Source organism: Melanostigma gelatinosum (genome assembly GCF_949748355.1).
Source record: "Melanostigma gelatinosum genome assembly, chromosome: 8".
NCBI lineage: Eukaryota > Metazoa > Chordata > Actinopteri > Perciformes > Zoarcidae > Melanostigma > Melanostigma gelatinosum.
In genome coordinates, this window is record NC_136641.1 from 23,171,207 (window position 1) to 23,193,470 (window position 22,264).

Below are 22,264 nucleotides of genomic sequence, written 5' to 3' on the forward strand. Positions count from 1 at the left end.
CAGAAATAGGCCAGTCGGGTCTAAAACTAAAACTCATCCAGCCATCCAGGGTGTGCCTGCTGTAGGCTGCCGTCAAAGTCATATTTACATATTCAAAAAAAGGAAACAGCCGTTTGCATGACTCATCCTTTCCAAAAAAAGGTAGAGGAACCCAAACTCCAGGCCCACTGCACCACGCTACACAAGTAAAAGCTCACAACAATGGATCCGCAGTCACACGAGCAGCGCCGTAAACGCTCAGAAAGGACAAACCGTGAAAGGAAATGAAACAAAAATCAAGTGTCAAACCTTTATTTTCCTGTTTCTCCAGATGACCTGAGCAGACGACTGTTGAAAAGACAAAACGTGTGCTACCTAACTGGGCTTTGTGAGTCTGTAAAGCTCATTTATTCCAGTGATTTAGTACAATATGGGGAAAATACGTACGTTCAGGATTACAACTGAGACCTGCACACTGTGGTGGCCATGCTTAGTCCATACATTTACTGAAAGGAGTGCAGTGTTGGAGTTAGTGTGCGTCTGTCAGTCTGTGAGTCCGCCCCTTTGGTCAAGACTGACCAATGTAATGTAATGCTATATGGAAAGCAATATCAGGGCAGAGTTAAAAGTTGACGCTACCATTTGAATGTTTCCGTTTCTTATCACCACTTGGCTGGTGGCCGTTAAACTCATATATTGGGAAATAGCTGCAAACTGCATATTGCATGCTTCATTATCAGTTCCATCACTGGTGAGAACTGACCTAAATATGAGCTAAACCTTTAAAAATAGAATGTAAAGCTTGAGGAACAGCTTCTCTTTCTACCTTCGCGTCGTGGCCATGGCGTCAGCGCCATCATTTATTCTGAGGTGTCCTGAAATAGAAATAAAAGGACTCGCAAGAGGAAACACCAGTCCGCTTCACATGGTGGCGTTCTCCAGCTCCACTTTGTCCATATACTGATATAAACTGATGGGTGACATATTAATAAAGGACAAACCAACCTAAAAATAAAAAAATAAAAAAAGAGTCCAAACGCCAACAGAACAGCGTGAGTGTTGAAACCATTCCTTGACTTTGCACCTTGAGCAAAAGCGTCTGCATTTGATATGTTCTCCATTCATAACGTTACATAATCCATGTTAAATAAATGGCTTCCTCTTCGTCAAAGCTGCAATAAAAGGGCAGAGTTCAACAAGGTTCACGTTGACTCTGTAAATTAGTGTTTAGACAGCCAGGTATTGTGTCCTCATGCAACAGATGAGAGTCTGCATGTTACTTTGATGAACTTCCTCCTTTAAAGAGCGCTGCACTGCATCACAGGAAACGAGGGACGGCAGAGGTTATTAAACTGAATGCACCGTCTCATCAACAGCTCCTGCGACCCCATGCGAGCCCGTCCACCTGCCGAACACGCGAGTAGAGACGCGAGACGGACGTCAACTCGTACGTGAAGTGATGAAAGTGATGTTGCCGAGCAAACATGCAGCCCGGATAAGATAAGGACAGTAAACCACACATGTGCTCGTCGGCCTTCCTTCGGTATCAAACTCGCAGTCTTAACACGCCTGCTTAGTCAGGCAGAGACCTGGTTGAATAAAAAAAAAAACGGCCTCACTGGGAGCCATCATGCAGGAGCTGTGCATTATCATAACATAGGGGAACATTTCTGCGAGGCAATTAACTGCGGCCGAGAGGCGAGGCTGTCATATCGGAGAGCGATGAATGACTGGAGCTTTGGTCGATACTTAACACATTCTTGTCATCACAAAGAGTGAATTGCCTCGTTACAGGCCACATGGGGGAGAGAAAGAAATGCAGCGGGATCGCAGGAAAACAGTTGTCACCTTCTTTTAGTCGCTGGTTGAGAAAGGAATTACAAATGGAGGGGCACGCAGAGGCACAATGAGGCCCGTACAGGCTGAGGGTGGACTTCTGGACTGTTCGGTCCTAATTAGTGTCACGGGTCAATCAATAAGACACGCCCCCCCTCCATCACTAACCCCACCTCTGATTGGCATTGTGCTGCCAGGGCTACAAACAGCAGAAAACCCTGATATACCACGTTTGACAACCTCCAGACGATACAACAATAACAGATACAGGTCGTGTATTCCTACAGTTACTGTGTAGTTCTGAAGATTAATGGCAGAATATTAAGTTCGGCTCCACTCAAAAATGCATTTAGCGTATTGTTACTTCACTTGGAAGTTGGACCTTCACTCTGCAGAGAGATTTATGCGCTCAGTTCATTCTGTTGGAAGTTTCTCATGTGCTCAAAGAAGACTGGATTTTTTCCGATGAGACAGAGGCAGTAGAAGCACTTTCAACCTTTGTCTGGAGAGGATCTTTGAAGAAAAGGTTGCTTTCTTTAGGGAAATGTAACAAACTGCACTCTTTGCGTTTGTTTTGAATGTTTATGCATATTTGTGTAGAGCACTTTGAACTGCTTTCTGTGCATAAAAAGGAGACAACACCAATACAAATCTCTTTTGTTGCACACATTTGTACAGCAATAAGTGATTGATGAAAGAAACGGAGCTTTTCAGCTCTTACAAAAAGCGTAAACAGCATTAGCGGTGAGTTTTCTCTGCATTGCATTATGGGCGACTGAGGCTGCTGCTGAAGAGATTTAATACTTAATGGAACATCTCAATACTTCTTGTCTGACTCACTGAGAGAGAAGACAAATAATGGGTCTCGTTGAGTCTTCGCTTTGTCATTCTGTGGGGCTGACAACCAGCTGATGAACATTTAAATAATCTAAATATTGAATCCAATAAAAACTCCAATAAACTGAACTGGCAATATCTCATCTCATTGTGCTGTTACAGTAACTTTAAAACCCATGCACTCATAAAGCTGCAAAACATTAAAATAAACTATCAGACACATTATCCCTTTACTGTCATTATAATTACTGTTATCATTATTACTATTTAATAGTCTCTTTAATAATACTCAAGGATGATCACGTTGAATCGACAGAGTAAACTATGACAACCTCACAAAGGTTGTATGCAGTGGTGCACTTTTGAGGTATTTTATCCATTTAATGCTTCCTTACACTCGCGCTCAAATACATTTATGAGGTAAATATTGTGTTTTTTACTGTAAAGCAACGATTTTACATACAAGAAATATGATAAGCTTATTAAATGATGCATTTTTAAAGAGTAGACTTGCCGACATCAATAAATAAATCTATGAATCAGTTACATTTAGCTCCTAAACTTGCATTAACAGTGAAATCGTGTTAACCCCTTAATCAGTAATAATAATCCAGAAAATAACACTCGGCAGGGCAATTATTCTGCAGAATGAGTACTTTTACTTTTGAAGTCGACCGTTGATGCGCGACAGCGATGTAAGATTGAAAGCTCGATTGAAAAAAATAAAAAAATAAACTAAAAAAGGAGAGTAGTTGGTGTTAAAGAACTGTATGTCATTGTTACGGTGTTTTTCTCTAAAAAATAATAATAATTGCATGCAGATAAAAGTCAAGCTCTTCACTGCCAGGAGAAAGAGCACTTCTTTTGCTGATGCACGTGTGTGATGATGAGTGAGTGTGTTAGGAGTGTGTGAGACTTTCAGTGGGAATGGAACATAATTGGCTCACAACAACCCATCAATGAGGTCTCAGCGAGAGAACACCATCTTCTCCTCCACCTCTACTTTCCTCATCGCCTCCTTCCTCGCGCTTTCGTTCTCCGCGGTGACAGCGAGGAAGCATATTCACCACTTATAACCCCCCCCCTTTCCTGTCCCCCTCCTCCCTCTATTTATTTGCTCAGAATCCAGAAACTGCACAGCACAGGGAAAACATTATGGGGGTGGAGGAAGAAGAGAGGGAGGGAGGGAGGTAGATGCACAAACATACACACTGCAGATTCAGCTGCACACATGTGGTCGGGACACGCACGCGTGCACCCAACACACACACACACACTCCGGGTGGAGCATCTAAATCACATTAGCGGCCTGCCTGACATCCATCACTCCCACGGACACGAGCACATGCCGGAGAGGCAGGGAAGCTGCCTGGCAACATGCATAACCACCCACAAACAAACACGGTCACAGAGCAGCCGACACACCTTGAAACCAGAGCGACAGCGCGCGGGAGAAAGCGATCCCCTCCCTGCACACAATATTCCCCAATCAGACAAATCAACTCGCATTCACTTGCACGCACATCACTGTCAGCAGGCATCAGCCGTACGTTTGGGGCTCCTCTCATTCGCCTCTGTGCTCTGCTGCTTCTGCAAACTTGCATTGTCAGAGAAAATCAACACAATGGGGGGGGGGGGGGGGGAACAAACCACAGTTGCTTTAAATATTTAAAGAGGAAGCAGCTAAGCAGAGTGACATCTTGAGAAATCTTTTTTCTTTTCCGTCGGTATCAATCCTTATTCCCATTAGAGGGGGATGGGGCCCTTATCTAACTGTGCGTTTGTGTGTAGACCCAAACGTTTGTTGGGGAGCCTCGTATCTTGAAGATGGTGCGGGGGGATGCATTGTGTGTGTGTGTGTGTGTGTGTGTGTGTGTGTGTTATCTAAAGGGCTGCCTTGAGTGACGTAATTGGCTGGAAGGATGTAGGGGGAGGTAAAAAGGAGCCGGTTTTGAGAGGCAGGACAAACTTGATGTGCGCTCGCTACATTACGGCACCATATGGTGCCCACTGTGCAGCAGGAGCAGGCAGAGCCCCACAGCGCAGCCCTCATCCACTCATCTATCGAGCCGGTCTCTCAGCTCCCACTGCTCTCCCTCCCTCTCCGTCTTGTTAACTCAATAACATCCACAGCCTCCTCTCTTAAGTCACTGTTTTTTTTATTTTTCACTGGCAGAGAAAGCCAAGTGAAAAAAAGCCTTCTTTCTTCCTCCTCCTGCTGCTGCTTCCTCTCATCGCAGACGACCGGCTCTGGCTCTCGTCTCCTCCACACCTTTCCCCGCCGGATGCTGTGCGCTCATCGTAGAGCTTAATCCGAACCAAAAAGGATTATTTCAAATCGCATTCCAATCTGAAAACCGACGGCCCTCTCCGTATGTGCCATCTCGTTGATGACAGGCATCGAGGCTATGTTTACACATGCACATGTGCAGCACGAGAGGGGGAAGACAATTGTAACTTCTACATCCTTACTAGATTAGCGAGGTCCAAGTTTTTATTATTAAGAAGATCCTGCTTCAAAAATATTATGTTGAGGAGTTACTGATGCATAAAGCAACTCCTGAAACGGACGTGACTCAAACGACTGAGAGAAGATGAATCCCTTTTTATTAGAGTAGTTGAAGAAACAGTCCACTCGTAACTGAAGGATTCAAATCAGGTGTCACTTAAGGGCCCATTAACAGCAAGCAACCGCAGGAACGTCTTCTGTTCCTTCATGGCTGGGTTGTAGAGCTCTGGGTCGCCGGTTACGTTATTGACCATCTTCAAGCACCAGAACGTTGAAGCCTGACCAGCTACTTTGTCACAGAGTCACCGTCGGAAAGTGTCGCTGGAGCGCTCGTTGACGTGGATGACGTTAAGTAGCACTGAGAACTGGCTGACGACATTTATTTTACGGAAGAGAACGGGGCGAGACAATAACATGCGATTGGTCGACACTTCACTGCGTCACTGGAACGACCGGCTCAACTTTAAATCGTTGAAACCAAAGTGTCAGGCATCACTTTTTAGCTTCATGTCGCCGGCTTCCACTGAAGAAAATGACTTGTAGCCTGTTGCAGCGTTGCATAGAGCATGTGAGCCAATACAACAGCCAAGTCAAATGTTGGCTTGCTGACGTGACGCACCACTGGTAACGCTTGCCATTTTAAACTTGACTGTGAAAGTCAGCTGCTGCTGCCTGAACGTTCTGTACTCTGAGCTTCGCCAACGGGACAGAGAGAGGCTCACAGATTTGTTAGCGTTGTGGCTACATGCGTTATTGCAACCTCACCGTCAGAACTCGGAGGTGGGCCGAAATCATTGTTTTAACATTTACACAATCGGATTAAAACACAGCAGAGTTCAGTGTAGAGAGGGATGAGATTTTGATCACTTTAGTTTAGCGGATAACGATCCGTTAAAGCCCGGATGCCGATGCTTCGACTCGAGACGTCTCCACGAGATCATCAACCTGTGAACAGCAGGTACAGTTCCAGTCGACGGTACTCCAACACGCGCTGTAGTCGTAGAGAAATGTGCTCATGTACAGAAGCATGCAGCCGCAAGCCCGCAAGCCTACGTGCATGCGCGCAGCACCAGAGCAGCGAGCGAGAGGGCTGCTCTTTTAGTTTGCTCGAGAAATCATTTAATATCGGCCACACACACACATAAACACCCCCCCCCCCCCAAGCCGTCTGATGTGTAATGAGAGAAACCATTAGCAGTAAAAATGGGCTCTCCCCGCCCTGCCGCTCAGCAGATCTTAGTCAGAGCCACGGTTACATGTCTATTTATACATTCACTCCTCTTTGGATTTTCTTCCTCTCTAACAGGGAACAGTTTGTGCGGCGCACAGTCAAGAGGGCTGCATTCCTCCTGCCCTTCTCTCCCCATGTCTTCTCCTTCTACACTGCTCCTCTCCCTCCGTCTCCACGCCATCCCCCCCTCCTCCACGGGCTTTCTCCTCCCTCTCTCTGTACCCTTCCCCCAGTTCTTTCCTGCTCTGTGCCTCCCTCTCTGCCTCCCTCCGTCTCATCCGGCTATACATGCAGCACGGCACAAATTCATCAGGGGGGGGGGGGAGACAGTGCAGGAGAGCTGGAGATAGAAGAGGGAGGGGGACGGGGACGGATAGATGGTTGAGAGCAAAACAAGAGCGAATGACAGACAGGGAATGAAAGGGTGAGACAGAGAGCGAGGACGGGGGGGGGGGGGGGGGGGGGGGGGGGGGGGGGGGGGGGGGGGGGGGGGGAGAGCAGGAGGAGGGAGAAGCTCGCTCTCGCTACAGCGATGGGCGTTCCTCTCCCGGTTCCTGCTGGGTCAAAAGTTTACCGTGGTTTTAATTTCACCTTTCCGCAGCCAATCAGAACGCGTCTCCGGCTGCTGGAGGAACTTTGACCCACTCAGAGAATCTGACTGTGAAGATCTGAAGCTCGCCTCTGCTTCTCCACCAGCTCTCATGTTTTTTTTCCCACCTTTTTTAAAGCTGCATATTTATTCGTCCTTCATCACAGAGGACACAAAAAAGAAAAAACAGAAAGATGGTTGTTGCTGATCTAAGGGGATAGTGAAAAAAAAGAGGGGGGGGGGCTCCTCTGCTTTCCAAAACAGATGCCGGCAAGACGGCGCGTGAGTCGAAAACCACAAGATCAACAGCCTCGTCCTCGAGGATGAACGGTGGACGTCACGGCACTGACACACGAGTCCACAGTCAGTGTTAACGTCACTTGATCAAACCAGCATACACAAATACTCACACACACACACACACACACACACACACACACACACACACACACACACACACACACACACACACACACACACACACACACACACACACACACACACACACACACACACACACACACACACACACACACACACACACAGCAGCATGCTGATTGGTGGGTGTATAAGCACCCCTCTGTGTGTGTGTGTGTTCAGGCATGTGAGCGTGGAGTGTGTGTGTGTGTCTATGAAGGGGGAGGAGGCTGCAGTTAGATCATAGCATCAGAGAGGGGAGGGCTGCTCTGCAAATAGAGCGAACAGAGTCGGCATGGCTGGCGACGGTAAGTAGAATGGCTTCTAGCCTCTTGTAAGGAGACTAGCCCGGCTTTGTGTGTGTGCGTGTGTGTGTGTGTGTGTGTGTTTCTCCGGCCTCTTCATCACTGTCTGTGTGTGGATGTGCGTGTTTGATTAATTAACAGCCACGGTCATTGAAGAAGCTCCCTGTTGTTCTTTTCTCCCCATATCACCATACCATGGCCCCCTCCTTCTTCTCCTCCTCCTCCTCCTCTTCCTCCTCCAGCCACCTGACTGCGATAATAAGGCACTCACACACTATCACACACCCTCATGAAAGCAGCAGGCTGTGAATATCACAAGATGAAGTGTAGAACGAGCAGGCTCACAGACGTCACGAGATGATTAGCTCCTTCCACCTGTAGCTGGCTTTCCCCTCAGGGACGAAGCCTTTCCATCCAGCTCTCCACCCGGAATATAAAATATGTCCGTTACAATCAGCTGCACTCCGATATCAGCTGATGTTCGATATTTTTCCTCACCGTCAACAAATCCCTTTATTACCAACAACAAAAGTATACCATTATCAGGTAATGTCGTGTGATATATTTGTGTATAATTATTGTCCAGAAACGATTAAAAATACTCCAATGAGGCAAATTGTTCCACGGAGTGACATGTTCCTTCATTACTGTGAACATGGGCACTTTCGTTTATTTTCAGTCAATCCCACACACACAGACCCGCTGCTGTAAACACACAGTAGAGCACCAGATCCAAAGCTGAAAATAACCCCAACAAATACTGTATTTATTCCTGTATGAGTATTGCTTGTTATACTCATACAGGAGTTTTAGAAATATTAGCCTTTTTAAAACATCTATATACTTAGATGTATTATAAGCGCCTCAAATATATAGAATACCTCCAGTTTTCCTTTAAGTTGATACTGTAGCTTGTTACATCCTTTATGAATGTGCATGAAGTCTTTCAGGTTTCGATATCAGTGTTATATGGTGGCTAATGCTCAGATTTCACATGATTCAATAACTGTAGCGGACACCTTCTCTCCATTGGCTTAAAAGGCAACCGCAGGACTGAGAGAAGCCAACTAAATGTTCTCTATAAGCTACGTTATAGTTAGGTGCTGTTGCAAACGTGGGAAACAAAGTCAGTCTGCAAGAAGTGCTGAAAGTCCCATCAGAGTTAGAGGGTGATGTCTGTACGTTAGAGGTGCACAGTTTGACTTTTTCAGTCCCGATAGCATTCATTTTAAAGGAAAAATCTACATATTGAGATCAAAATATTAAATTCCAGTAGTAAAATATAAATATATATATATATATATATAAATATATATATATATATATATATATATATATATATATATTCCCTACTGTCACGGGTCCCTGTATCCGGCCTGTTATCGGTGCATCCCTCCTATAAATTGCTTGTTTTGCTGAACCAAAAAAAGACCAAACATGTTCAAAGCCCATAAGATATTCAAAGAAGACTTTGCCAAAAAAAGTACTTGGATAAAATTTCTGCTACAACCAACAAGTGGAGAAGTGCCTCTTCACTGAGATTTATCTTTTCACAACCAGCAGCAATTAAAACACCTCCAGTGTCTAAAGTAAGCAGATCAGCTTACATCGCCCTCTTTCTCTCTCCAAGTGGTGTTTCGGCCATCGCTCTCTCAACGCTTCCTTCTCTCTCTTTTCTCTTTGGCCACTTCTTAAACTTTTGAGAGCTTCGGCTCAAGCTCGTTTTAAAGTCATGTAGGTTAAAATCATGATTTTATTGGTTTTTCCGTTTTATCTGTTACCTTCAGAGAAAAACAAGACACTCTATCGGTGTAGAAGTCTCGCACCCTCCCACATATGGGGCTTCAGCCATGTGTAAAACACCCCTGACTGAGCAGCAACAGTGAAGTCGTCTGCAGCACCTTGACTGAGGGAGCGAGGCCGCGGCGTTCCCCCAGGGTTTAAGGTTACACAGCAAATGGACTGTTAGAGAAACGCTTGAAATTTAACAATGTCAACCGCATTGCCCCATTATTCTGCTGCCAGAAATCCCCCCCCCCCCCCTCCCCGCGGCACTTCAACCAAAAACCCTTTCTTTTGTGCAGCAGAAGCAAACTGAAACTGTGAAGCAGAGGAACGATCTGCATCACCGTGTCCCTCGCCCTTCGCCAGGACCTCGGCTTTGTTTTGTTGGTAAATACAAACTCTAAAAAGCTCTGATGAAACAACCCAACAGCCTGCACAGTGTTTGTCATAGCACCATGATCACACAGCAACAAGCTACCCAATACCTCCCCCTGAACTCCTCCGGCTACATTTCTGTTCCTTTGTGCCGCTGAAGTGGGTCGGGACAAAGGTTAAAGGCAGAGCAAGGCACAAATTAGTCCCGACTGGAGTTGAATATGTGTTTCACAGTAAAGGAGCAGTATAGTGACAGAATACACACAGCAGGAAGCAGAGCAATGAATGAAATCGGTGATGACAAACAAGGACTTGTTGGCTTTGTAACCAGTCTCCTGGTTTACCAATCAAACCCTCTGGAAGTGTTTCAGGAGGACAACTCAAGGTGACGCACAGAAAACGGCAGGATTGAAAACAGCGCGCTGCACGCGGGTTTCCTGTCGAACGCAATACCTGCTGCCGTTATTCGGACAAAGCAAGAAGTCTTCGATCAAAACCCCCCCGTTGGGTGATTTAGATTTACGGTTCAAGCTTTGCTCTGCATCGTCATAATGAAGGCCACTCCGGCCAACAAAGTTTCGGGGCTGACTCGAAGGGGCTAAAAATGTCAGTTCTGCGATGCTTGAAAGAAATTTTGTTTCTTAAAAAGTGTCATCCGACCACGTCTGAAGGTGAAAGTGTACTTGTGAATAGAAATGGGAATAATGGTCCACGCGTTCAGGCGCTCTCTCCTCAGAATGTCACTCAGTCGTACAAACGGCATCCTACACAATCAGAAAACAGTGACGCTGCTTTCTGTCCGGAGTCAAGAGTATGATAGACAGAAACACATGCAAATGAAAAAAGTTGATGAATTATATTTTAATATAGAAAATATCTTTTTATTGGTAGCTTATTTAGTTTGAAGAGGGGAAACTTTTATTGAAGCTTTTTCCCCGTTTTTTTTTGGTGCTTTTGTACAGAATCATAGTCTATGAAACAAAGCTGCTTCCTGCTATTAGCCATCCCCGATGGTGGATTTCTACAACTTAACCCAACAGACCAGAATACAGGAATACAACGGTTAATGTGAACAGGGTAGGGGGTCTCGGGGGGTCCGGGTGCGAGTGTGCGGTGCGTATTCTGTTGCAGGTTGTTGTGCGAGTGGCCTTGTTGTTCACAATGTTAGCCGAAGTGATGCGTGTGCAAAGTGTGTACAGCCTTGACTTGCACCCATGAAATCTAGTTTATTATGTACCGAGTCTTTACTGGACTTTAGGCCTAAAATAAATGAATAATCAAAATGAAATGGAAACCGTCCCAGAAATGTTAAATCCTGTCTACCACTGCACACTGTTTGCCGGCTAGAAATCCATGAAATTGTTTTACACAAATCCCCTTTCCTGGATCATATATTATTTTCTCACACTTTGTTTTGTTTTTCTTTCATCACGGTGCTATTCTGGGTCTTAATGCTCTCCAAGTACATAAGCACACCTGGCCAGTCGCTGTGGGCACGGACCTACAGACGGTCCACGCCGGTCAGATCACGTAAAAGAGTTACAACACCATATAACACTTTGTTCTTTGCTGACCACCAACAACCAGAGCTAACGGTCGCAGTAGAAGTGTCCTCCAGGTCAATTGTCAATGACTTGTTTTATTTTCCTCCCTGAACCTCGACTCCCCCTCCGTCCGGCTCCTCTCGCTTTGATTGTTGTTGTCTCACTGTGCGCCTCCTCGTCGCCACCTTCTCCCTTCCCTATGTCCTCCCTCCCTCCCTCCCTCCCTCTTCTCTGTGTGGAGATGGTGTTATTTTTAGCCCTTGGTGAGATCGGGAGAAAGATGGTGCTGGGCTAACACGTACTCTCCACAAGGCCTTTACTGGAGGCCTGTCACCGACGTGCGAGAGGAGAACGGTTTTCGGTTAACACGTCCAGTGTGCGCGTGTGTCCACATAGAGCTCACTGACTTGCTTTCATTCGTGCGGACGGAAAAGTCCCAGTAAGACATCCACCCTTGTGTAAGCTGCAGTTGGTAACTTTTCAAAAAAATATCTTCCGATCATATTAAATAGTACCTATATCGTGACAGTAGTATGTGAGACATGTGTGACATCCGTGTCTCTAACGCAGCCGTCAATCACTGCTCATGAAGCTCATGTCAAACTACGCAGCGTTGATCAAATATGAATCAAGGTTCTGTTACTGTATTGCCTACTTCTTACCCGAAATGTTTTCAGAAACCGATTTTAAATGTACCGATTAGCTGTAAAATGAGAACGTTTGATCTGGCCGGTGGGCGGTTTTGGGCTCGACTGTTTTCAACTCCATCATTTTACAGCTGGACAGTACATTCAAATAAAAACATTTAAGAGATAGACAAGACAGGAACAGAATTCTTCTCAGATGGCCCGTCTCATGTTATGTCAGGATCTAGTTGACAGTTTGAGAACAAAATGTTGTTGATGTGTGAACGGGGCGTCTCTGCTCTTGTGCATGGCAACAGGTGAGCAAAGGTTGTTAGCGGTGCAGTCGAGATAAAACAGGATGTTTGCATTGACTGGTTTGTTGGCTGAAGGTTTGAGCTCGCCATGAATGAGTCAGTGGTGAATTTAGCAATATCATATTATAGTTATGGGATGCAGAGTACAGCAGTTGTTAGAGTGCACATTAGGGAGTTAACAAAAGCACATTTACGCCGGTCACGGTGATCAGTTAACACTTCAACTCAACGCTGCCAGCACTCTTTGATGATGCTATATTCATATACCTAGAAATTATATGATCAAGAAAATTACAGAGTTGGCTGTAAAGTGTTCCTGAGCAAGACTTTAAATCAATACCAGCTGAAGCCGAGTGGGACGGAGGGAAATTAATTCACTCCAACAAATGAAAAGGGTAGAATATTAAAATCAGAAATCAAACAAATGCAAATATATTTACAAAATATACAGGCAAAACATAAAAATACAGGGCTCGAAAAAACACCCGGAATAGCAGGTCGTAAGCCCTCCTCGTTTCGTCGGCTAAGCGGTGTGAATATATTGTTCCAAGCAGATGCTACTGAAGTGTAAAAAGAGTCAAGCAGCTGCCTCGGTCAGGGACACTTTGGGTGATTTGCAGCATCTTCAGACCATATCACCTCTTTCATTTATTGTGCTTCCTGTCAAAACAGAAGACTGGGAAGGACCACAGAGGCCAACCGATCTGATCCAATGTGAGAACAATTACAGAGACTAAAGGAGATGCATTTAATGGAAGGGACAACAAGGTGACTGTGGGTTTTATTGGATGAATTATAAACACTGAATTAACTGAATGTATATAAAAGTAGCTAGAAGGGTGACATTGTCTTTCCTTTTCCGTTCACATCTGCCCTCCTGTTCATCCATAATTATCAATTAAAATGGCTGCACCGACACACATATTTTCACAGCGGACTAAGCAAATAGTTGTAGAGGAAAAAGGCAACATTCCCTCCATCCCACTACTCCTGAATCCACCAGCAATGTCAGCAGTCAGTCAGTCGCTCTTCCATTAATCTGCCTCGATCAGCTCCATGAACACCACCAGCAGCCTTCTCCATCTGCGGGCAAAGGCCGGAGCTGTTCACCTGACGGGTTACCTGAGTGGGCAGCCGAGTCCAACAGGAGATGATATTTCATCCCGGGCATCGTGTCTAACTGAGACACAGGAACATGCACGTACACACAGCGAGGAGCAAGACGATGAGGAGAGTCTAAACGCAAGCGAAGCCTTCGTTTTGGTTTAAGTCTGACTTGCTGGACAACACCTAAGAACACACAAACAACAGCTGCAAAAAGCTCTCCAAAGAGGGACACGAGAAGAACCGGAATCTTTGTCTCACATTGCATCAAATCAATATTTAAATTCTGGCCCCTTTTCCTCGAAAGAGAGCATGCAGCCGTCACTGCCTGTTTACGACGACTCGGCTCTCACAGGACTAACAGATTCATCGCGAGGGAGGGAGGCAGTGAAAGAAAATGAGAGGGGCTGGGGATCGAGAGGAAAAGCTGATTCAACCAAAGACGCTCCCTCCTCTCTGACTGAGCTGAGGCCGACACACGGAGGGCTTCTTCCCTCCTCCCAGCTCGGCAGAAACAGATGGGGGGGGGGGGGGGGGGGGGGAAGGTGGCAACTCATCAGAATCTCTTAAGTCAGACGTTCGGCACTGATTATCACCTATTGAGCCAAAAAGGGATCAACCCAATCAATTGCATTAGCCCGCTTAGATATTTGTTGTTCTTTCCGTGCTGATGTCGGTAAATGTGGAGGCTAAAAAAAAAACATGTATTCTTCTGTTATATCTGGAATAATGCACAACAACTTTTTGTGAAAAACTAGAATGTACTGGCTTTTGTATTTAGTTAAATACATGTCATTAGTACACGAACAAACCGTGTGATGAGAACGCTAGAGTCAGGGTTGTAGGCGGAAGTAGACAAGCTGCTATTACTGCGGTGGCACCTCGCTTGTATTTAAAATAATTATAATCTACAAAAAATTTCAACTCAAATTCCTCCAACATTAATAGACTCTTGGGTGTCTTTTCTGTTGAGCGGCGTTATCGGCTTCTCCAACAACAAAACATGAAACCATTCTTGAGTGGCTCGGCGACTTGTCTCGTGGCTCGTTTGGTCGATACTGTGTGATTTTAAATCGTTTTTTCCTTGTGTTGTTTGCGTGGGCCCCAGGAAGACTGGCGACCCCTTTGTGGAAGCTCACGGGAATCAAAATGAAGTATGAAGCAATCACTTATTCCGTTATTGCTTATGTAAGGGGCTGTTGTGTGCAGTATGTTGCAACTGAGCTTGACAGTGGGTACGGATATACAAGACTCCGTGACATCACAGCGCCGACGGTGCAACCTCGGCGGGGAGGCGGAGGGGCAGCCAATCGGGCGAAGCCCGCTTGGCCGGCCCGCTGCGCCACGCCAAGGTGACAGGGTGGGGGTAGCAGACCTTGGAGTGCTGCCCCGCTTTCCTGAGATGAGTGATGCTGCTGCTAGTGACACCGGGGAGAGGATGGAGATGGCGGTGTGTGTGTGTGTGTGTGTGTGTGTGCGCGCAGAGTGATATAGGAGGTGTGGCGGCTGAGGGGACGGCAGGATGGGAGCAAATTAAGTTGAGGAGGTGGTCACGTAACAGCAGGGTTCAGGCAGAGTTGAAGCCACTTGCTTGCTGTGCTGCAGCTGGTAACGTTTACCTCAACTCCTACCCCACAAATGTGTGCGCACGGGCACCTAAAGTAGCTCTGAAACACATAAACTAAGTCTGAATTTTTACAATGGAAAATAAGTTCAAAAACAGAACTCCCCTTTTTAGACACACACACCCCTCTGAGGACCCCTTTAACAAGCATATATTACCTTACAGCAAGAAGAAACATGACGCTAACCCCCCTTCTCCCCCTAAAACCAGCTCTCCTCTGTTTGGGGCTCATAAAACAATTGACAGATTGCGTTTCTCTTACTTTCTTAATTAACAATAAACAGGTTGGACCTAAACCATCATGTCACCGACCACAAAAAGCAGCGCCGCTCTCCCTGAAAAGTCCTGCTGAACTCCGCGTGCACTTAAGAACAAGAGAAAAAAAAAACAGAAGCGCATGAAGAAAACCACCTTCAACATTAGGCACCAGCACATGTTGTCTTTCCACGATGCTGTGGCAGATTGAGGATGATGAAGAGTACACAAGTGTTTATCTGAAACCTTGCCGATAGTGGTCCTCTGCCATCTCGCCTTTCTGCGTTTGCAGAGCAGCAATGCGAGTGATGTTCCATGAAGTCCATACACCGTGTGTGTTCAGATGCTCCCAGATGGAAACTGACAATCACCAGAGAAATGAGGTAAAATCTCATACAGACAACAGCGTGTGTGGTCTTTGTTATGCGTTGTACCACTTCTGCTCTTTTTTTATGTTATCAGTCTGACAGTTTTTTTTCTGGAAGCAATGTTCATCCATTTGTGCTGCCCCTAGTCGCCCAATATCACGATAAGACTTTCCTTCTAGCTCCGTCATGATGTTCACATCTGTGATTTTGAGTGTATGTTCCCCTCAGGATGAATCCAGAAAGAAATTACATTTCCATCCACCTCAGCTGTACTTTCTGCCCAAGTAGCTAATATTAGCATGCTAACACACTAAAGTGGTGGTGACCATGGCTGAACATTATACCTGCTTTGCATCAGCAGGTGAGCATTGCAATTGTAAGCATGTTACCGTGCTAGTGTTAGCATTCAGCAGAGCTGCTTGAGTGGCTGTAGACACGCACACTTGTTTCCTCCATTTACCGTAAAACACTCACTCGGCGTTCATTGCACAACGACACGCCTGACAACTGAGGTTTTAGTCGACCAAGATGATATTTGACCCGATTTCGCACAGTGTAAGATGCAATGCACCTGCAAGATTGCTGCCATCACACAATGCATTACTGTAGTGTGTGCTGTACTGAGTCCGGTCAGCACCAGTGTACATGCAGCAGAGCCCCTGAGGCAGGGGTCTCAAACTCGCCACGTCATTTTATGTGGTCCGCGAATCCGCCAGCACAAAAAATAAAAATTAAAAATAAAAATTACATTTTTTTTTTTTTTTTTTTTTAAGTTAGACTTGACAATAAAAATATCCCCATAGTCGAAATTATGAGATAGAAAGTCGAAGTTATGAGATATAAAGTCATAACTATGATAGAAAGACATAATGATGATACTTAAACACAGAAGCAGCTCTTTGGCTGGTTACTGTACATTTTAAATGGAAATGTATTGTGAGTACATTGAAGACTTCAAACGTGGCTTTAAAAACACATGAAATACTTCATGTCGGATTGTGCAAACGCACCCTTGAAAGGATTTTAAGCATTGAACAAAGTTATTGTCATAACTTGTTTGATATTTGTCTTTGCTATTTTCTGTAATAGTTTGATCTTTGATAGAGTAATGTGGGTTTCTTAACCCTAAATTAAAAGGATTTAAGTTATAACAACAGAAATGTGCTTAAATATATGTTTACATTTATATAACTACATGTACAATATTTTTACACTTGAATAAACAATAATCAAATGCAGAGACAGTTATTGACCAATATGTTAGGAGTAGTTACATTTAGGAGTAGTTACATTTACAACCGGCCCTTTGAGGCCGACCGTGATGCTGATGTGGCCCGGAGTGAAAATGAGTTTGAGACCCCTGCCCTGAGGGATGCTGCAGCCCTCTGAGGAGAGGAGGAGAGGAGGAGAGGAGGTAGAAGAAGCCCCAGGTAGCCTCACAGCAATGCACCATTAGAGAAAGGAAAACACAAAGCCAAGCTCTGCTGCTCGCTTCTTCTCTAGACACCGTATCCTTCTCTCTCCCACTGACCAGCTAAATATTTTATCAGCTGGCAAAAGAACCTACAAGCCCGAAGGCCAGGGGTTATTATTTGTTTGTTTCTTGAATTGAAGAAGGTATGTGTGTGTGTGTGTGTGTGTGTGTTAGGAGGGTGGGGGCGGAGGTTGTTCACCGACCACAACGTCACAGAAGTGCTTTTGATTGGTCACTTTGAAGTAGTTGCTCTGTTCCTCTTCTCTCCCCGTGTGCATCCTCTGTGCAGCGCGCCGCTCGGTTCAGAGCTGGATGAACGACCTTGAGCAGGCGCACGGGGCTGTGTTGCCATGGCAACGAAGCCTCGCGCAACCAGTAACAGCTGGATGCAACAGCACTCCCAGAATTTTAGCGGGAGTCGCCACGTTAATAAAACGACTCTCAGCGTCTCCTCCCCCCCTTCTCACTATCTATCCCCCCCTCCTTTGTGTCTCTCTCACTCTAACACACACAGACGCACACACACACGAACGCCGTGGCTGTACAAGGACAATATGTTTGATATTTAACACATAATGGAATTAACTTTTTTAGCTTTAAGTGCCATGATTCAGACATGAAGAACATACAGACATGGGCGACCGCTGACTGCATAACGAGAGAGAGAAACAGCGAAGAAGACCAACACTAGATGAGGAGGAGAAAAAGAAAAGACTGAAATCAAGAGTGAACCGATGGCTAGTTACACAACAAAAACACAGACGAGGGAGAAACGCATCGAGATGGTCACTTGACATTCCTCTCACAGAAGAAAAGGCTGCTCTCGGAAGAAAATAAAGCAGCGGAGGACATGCGCTGCACCGAGACATTCTGGGAAAAGGAAGGAAGCGGAAAGCGAATCGGCAATAGTTCCGACGGCGCATCAGCTCATCCCTCCAGCTCTGTTTGATGCCGAGTTATTCCATCACAGACAAACGTATGAAACCACTTTTCAGCTCCTTAACTTCGTACCCAAAACACATTTTCCTCCAGACATGACCAAACAAAAGATCAACTGGATTTCCAAACAGCCGACACTACTGACGCAACTCTTCGATCGATTTCAGACCAAAGCAGGGCATGACCCGTGTTTGCTGTTCGTCTGAATGGTTCGTCTGTTCAGTGACCTAGTTTCACAACTCGCTCCAGATCGGTGTTCAACACAGGCCTGAAGAAAGCAGGACAACACAGACATCACAATTTATACATTTATAGGAATTATTTGATGATAAACTCATTTAAATTTTGTGAAGCAAAAGAATTGTGAGAAATGCCCATCATTTCAAGATAATACCAAATTGCTTGTTTTGACAGACTAACCAGTTAAAACTTCAGGATATTCATTATATATTAACATAAAAGAGATCAAATGAGAAGCTGGAGCCAGAGAAAAAATCCTTTAAAAAATATTTTTATCATTAACAGTTCACATCCATCCCTGGAACTACTTGGAGTTGTAAAACAAGACTGAACATAGGTGTCTTTCATAACAGTGTTCCAATTAGTTTTCATATAATTCGTGCAAACAAGTACCTGGTTTAAGTAAAACCCTTGTTGCACGTCATTCCCCATCTCACTCCCTCAATGCAGCGGAGGCTGGCAGCAAACTAACCTTTTCCAGGCGTAGGCCTACATAGTACTGCACTGGATGGCGTGTAGCATGTGATTTCTCTTTAATTTGGACCAGCAGTTTTTAAGTCAGGTGTTTTATGTTGTTTTTTTGAAGATATAGCAGAGGAATGTCTACCTGAGCAGAGGATGAAGTCACTCCTCTTCCGTGTGTGCGCTGCTATCTGTATTTCTCCTTGCTTTGTCAACATACCGGGCATGCCTTTAGTGCACGTGAGCGTGCCCCACTGGCTAACTGACAGCCGCTGCTTTGCACTGCTCTAATATGGCGGTTCCAGCTGATCACCCCCCCCCCTCTCTCTCTGGTTTCCACTCAGGTAAACGCTGTTAGCTCTGTCAGCATGTTTGTCATAGTTAGCACTGTTAGCGTTGTTAGCACTGTTAGCTATGAGCTGTGAAAACATCTCCTTCCAACAACTGAATTTATTCAAGTTTCTCCACAAAAAACTAAATTTCATAAGATGACATTAATGCTGATTTTTGTTTTGTGCGGGATGTGCACCTTTAGCCTCAGGCTTTTAGCAATACGTCATGTATGCAGCTCTCAAGTGCATATATAAGACCCATTTTCAAGATTCATTTTAAATCAGAATCAAAACACATTGTTTAAAAAAATGACGATATATCAATAAACTGCACATGTAATGTTGTTCTTCAATCAGACAGGTCCTGACATGAATCAGAATTTGGCAATTTCATATTTCATTCAGGAAAAGTTATCGAATCGCTGCGTTTCTTGTCTGAGTTTATATTATTGAAGTCATGTCCCTGTTCTCTAAAGCAAGGTGTCGTCCGGTATAGGTGTTGACCTCAAATGCCATATTGTCAATAGTATCAAAAGATACCTACACAGCCCTCGTCATTTTGGAAAAACATTGTGAGACCGCATCAAATGAAGTGTGTGTGTGAGGGGGGGGGGGGGGGGGGGGGGGTATCCACCGCTCTGTCTGGAGATAACCCAGTAAAGACCCCCTCCTCCAACAGTGAGAGATGGTGAAGATGAATTCCTATTTAACCCATCCTGACACATGGGAGAGGGCCCACCCCCCCCCCCCCCCAACAACAACAACAGTTCAGCTCACTTCACTGCAGATGGGGGAGGCAGGGGACACCGAGGGACACAGATACCACAGAGAGCGGTGAGCTCTTTTGTGTCGATTTCTGACGACACAAAGAGCGTGCAGTCTGAAAACTTCCTCATTCCACAAAGGAACAGAGTCGAGGAAGGCAGAAACTAAATAAAGGAAGACACAAAAGACAAAATGCCAGGTAGAATTCCACAGCAAGAGGATCCTCCTCCTCCTCCTCCTCCTCCTCCTCCTCCTCCTCCTCCTCCTCCTCCTCCTCCTCCTCCTCCTCCTCCTCCTCCTCCTCCTCCTCCTCCTCCTCCTCCTCCTCCTCCTCCTCCTCCTCCTCCTCCTCCTCCTCCTCGATTAAACGAACAGTCAGAAAATGTAATAGTCAATCATTTTGAAAATAGATGAATTGTTTAATCCCATAAGCAGCAGCAGTCCTCACTCGGGCGCTGACAATATAACAATTGATTAAAAGCAGAAACAACAGTGAGACAAGAACCCCATATTGCTGTCACAACATTTTGTAATAAGAGTTCATACAACTAAATAATTTGTTGAAGAGTCAATTGTTATGCTTTTCTTTCATGCACAATGATTTATTTCCAGGAATCTTATGAACACATCTCTGGTAAACACAAGATTAAGAGTGGTGCTTTTGTGCGATTCTTCTTTTGGAGAAATTCACTTTCACAGATCTGTGATCAGCGAATGGATTAGACGACAAAGCCGTAAGAGAGTCTTAGTCGATTAGGAATTTCTTTGGTCGCAGACAGCCCGAACATTTTTACCATATTCTTGCCTCTGTAGATTTGCTTCATCTCCATTGGCTAACACTGATATTTTGATTGTACATTGTTCAGCAGAAAATAGAAGAGTAACTGTTTTTGGGGGGTCATCTTCGGACACGAAGAGGGTGTAATGATGTCATTTATCAATCATAAACTTTGACCATTCTCTGGTTGCAGTTTTTCCGATGTGAGCATTTGCTGCTTTTCTCTTTTTATGCACTGTAAACCTGATATCTTTGGGTTTCATACTGATGGTCGGACAAAATACGACATTTAAAGATGTCAACTTGGACTCTGGGAAACTGGGATTGACATTTTTTTAAATCACATTTCATAGATGAAAAATTATGAGAGATGAATAGATCATGAAAATAATCAGCAGTTGCAGCCTGATTCAGCCAGAAAGCAAACAAATCTAAATTTACACACCAACCTGTTCGTAATTAACTCAACCTCACCTGTCCACACTGACACACACACACAACCCATCGGCATCGCTTCCATTCACACACTGTTTACACACACTCAAGAGCAGCCTGCTATTATCCAGCGCGAGCAGGTATTGTAAGGGGGGCCCTTGTGTCACGCTCAAGGACGCGCTGCTTTCTACATGCACGCGCCACCCTGGCTCGGCTGTTTCACGGGATCGAGTCGTGGATGCCTTCAGGGTTACAAAACAGCGTGTGTGTGTGTGTGTGTGTGCGCGCACACACACAGGGCCACGTTGCTGCCCCCTGCAGATACACAGCGACACGCATTAAGGATGAGGCAGATGACATGAGTGGCGTATGAAGGAGACCAAGTAGAGGATAACAGGAGCACGGCGACCATTCACGACTTCACCGCGCACATTTACAGAGGATGCATGCCCCATTCAGTGCGCCGACTTGCACACTGGAGACGTACAGTAGAGTCAGTGCACTTTTATTTTTTTTGATCGCTATAAGCAGTTGGGACTCGGGGGCGCAAACAGGCTGGTTGACTGACAGACAGTCAGCATCGTCTGTCTCTCCCCACATGGCACGTTTCGGAGTAACAACCCCAGTAAAATGCACCAGTATCCTCGTTTAAACATGCTGCATATGACACACGGGTGATCGCGTCTGCATGCATTTGATTGAACCAACATTTCGGAAATGTTTCCCCCTCATGTTGCGACAGCGTCAGGATCAGCTGTTGGACAGTTTCCCACAGACTATTGCGGCGGGGCGAGAGAAAATGAGTAAATCACGCTGTGTGTGTGTGCGTGTGTTTACGCGCGTGTTAGTGTGTGATTCCCCCCTCCCCAAAAAAAACTTCCAGATGCTCCGTATCTATCTGGAAACACTTCTTGTGATCCCACCAGCTCGTGCGTAAACTGGCGAGCTTTTTGCGTGATCCAAGTAAAGTTGATCACAAAAAAAAGAAATCGGGTTTCGTTTTCTTTGCAGCACAAGCGTGACAACCAAAAACGGGACCGCTCACGTGCACTTCATCGCCGTGGTGAGCAGGTTAGTAAATCGTTCGCTGTCATGTAACTAAATGACCGTGCACTGTGCCCTCCGCACCGTAGCGACGCCA

General features: G+C 45.4%; 1 protein-coding gene across 1 annotated transcript in view; it reads right to left on the bottom strand.

The window, feature by feature from the left end:
- Positions 1 to 22,264, bottom strand: part of LOC306781059 (nuclear receptor coactivator 3-like) — a 48,974-nt gene that overhangs the window by 26,473 nt on the left and 237 nt on the right. The gene's annotated exons all lie outside the window — the stretch shown is intronic.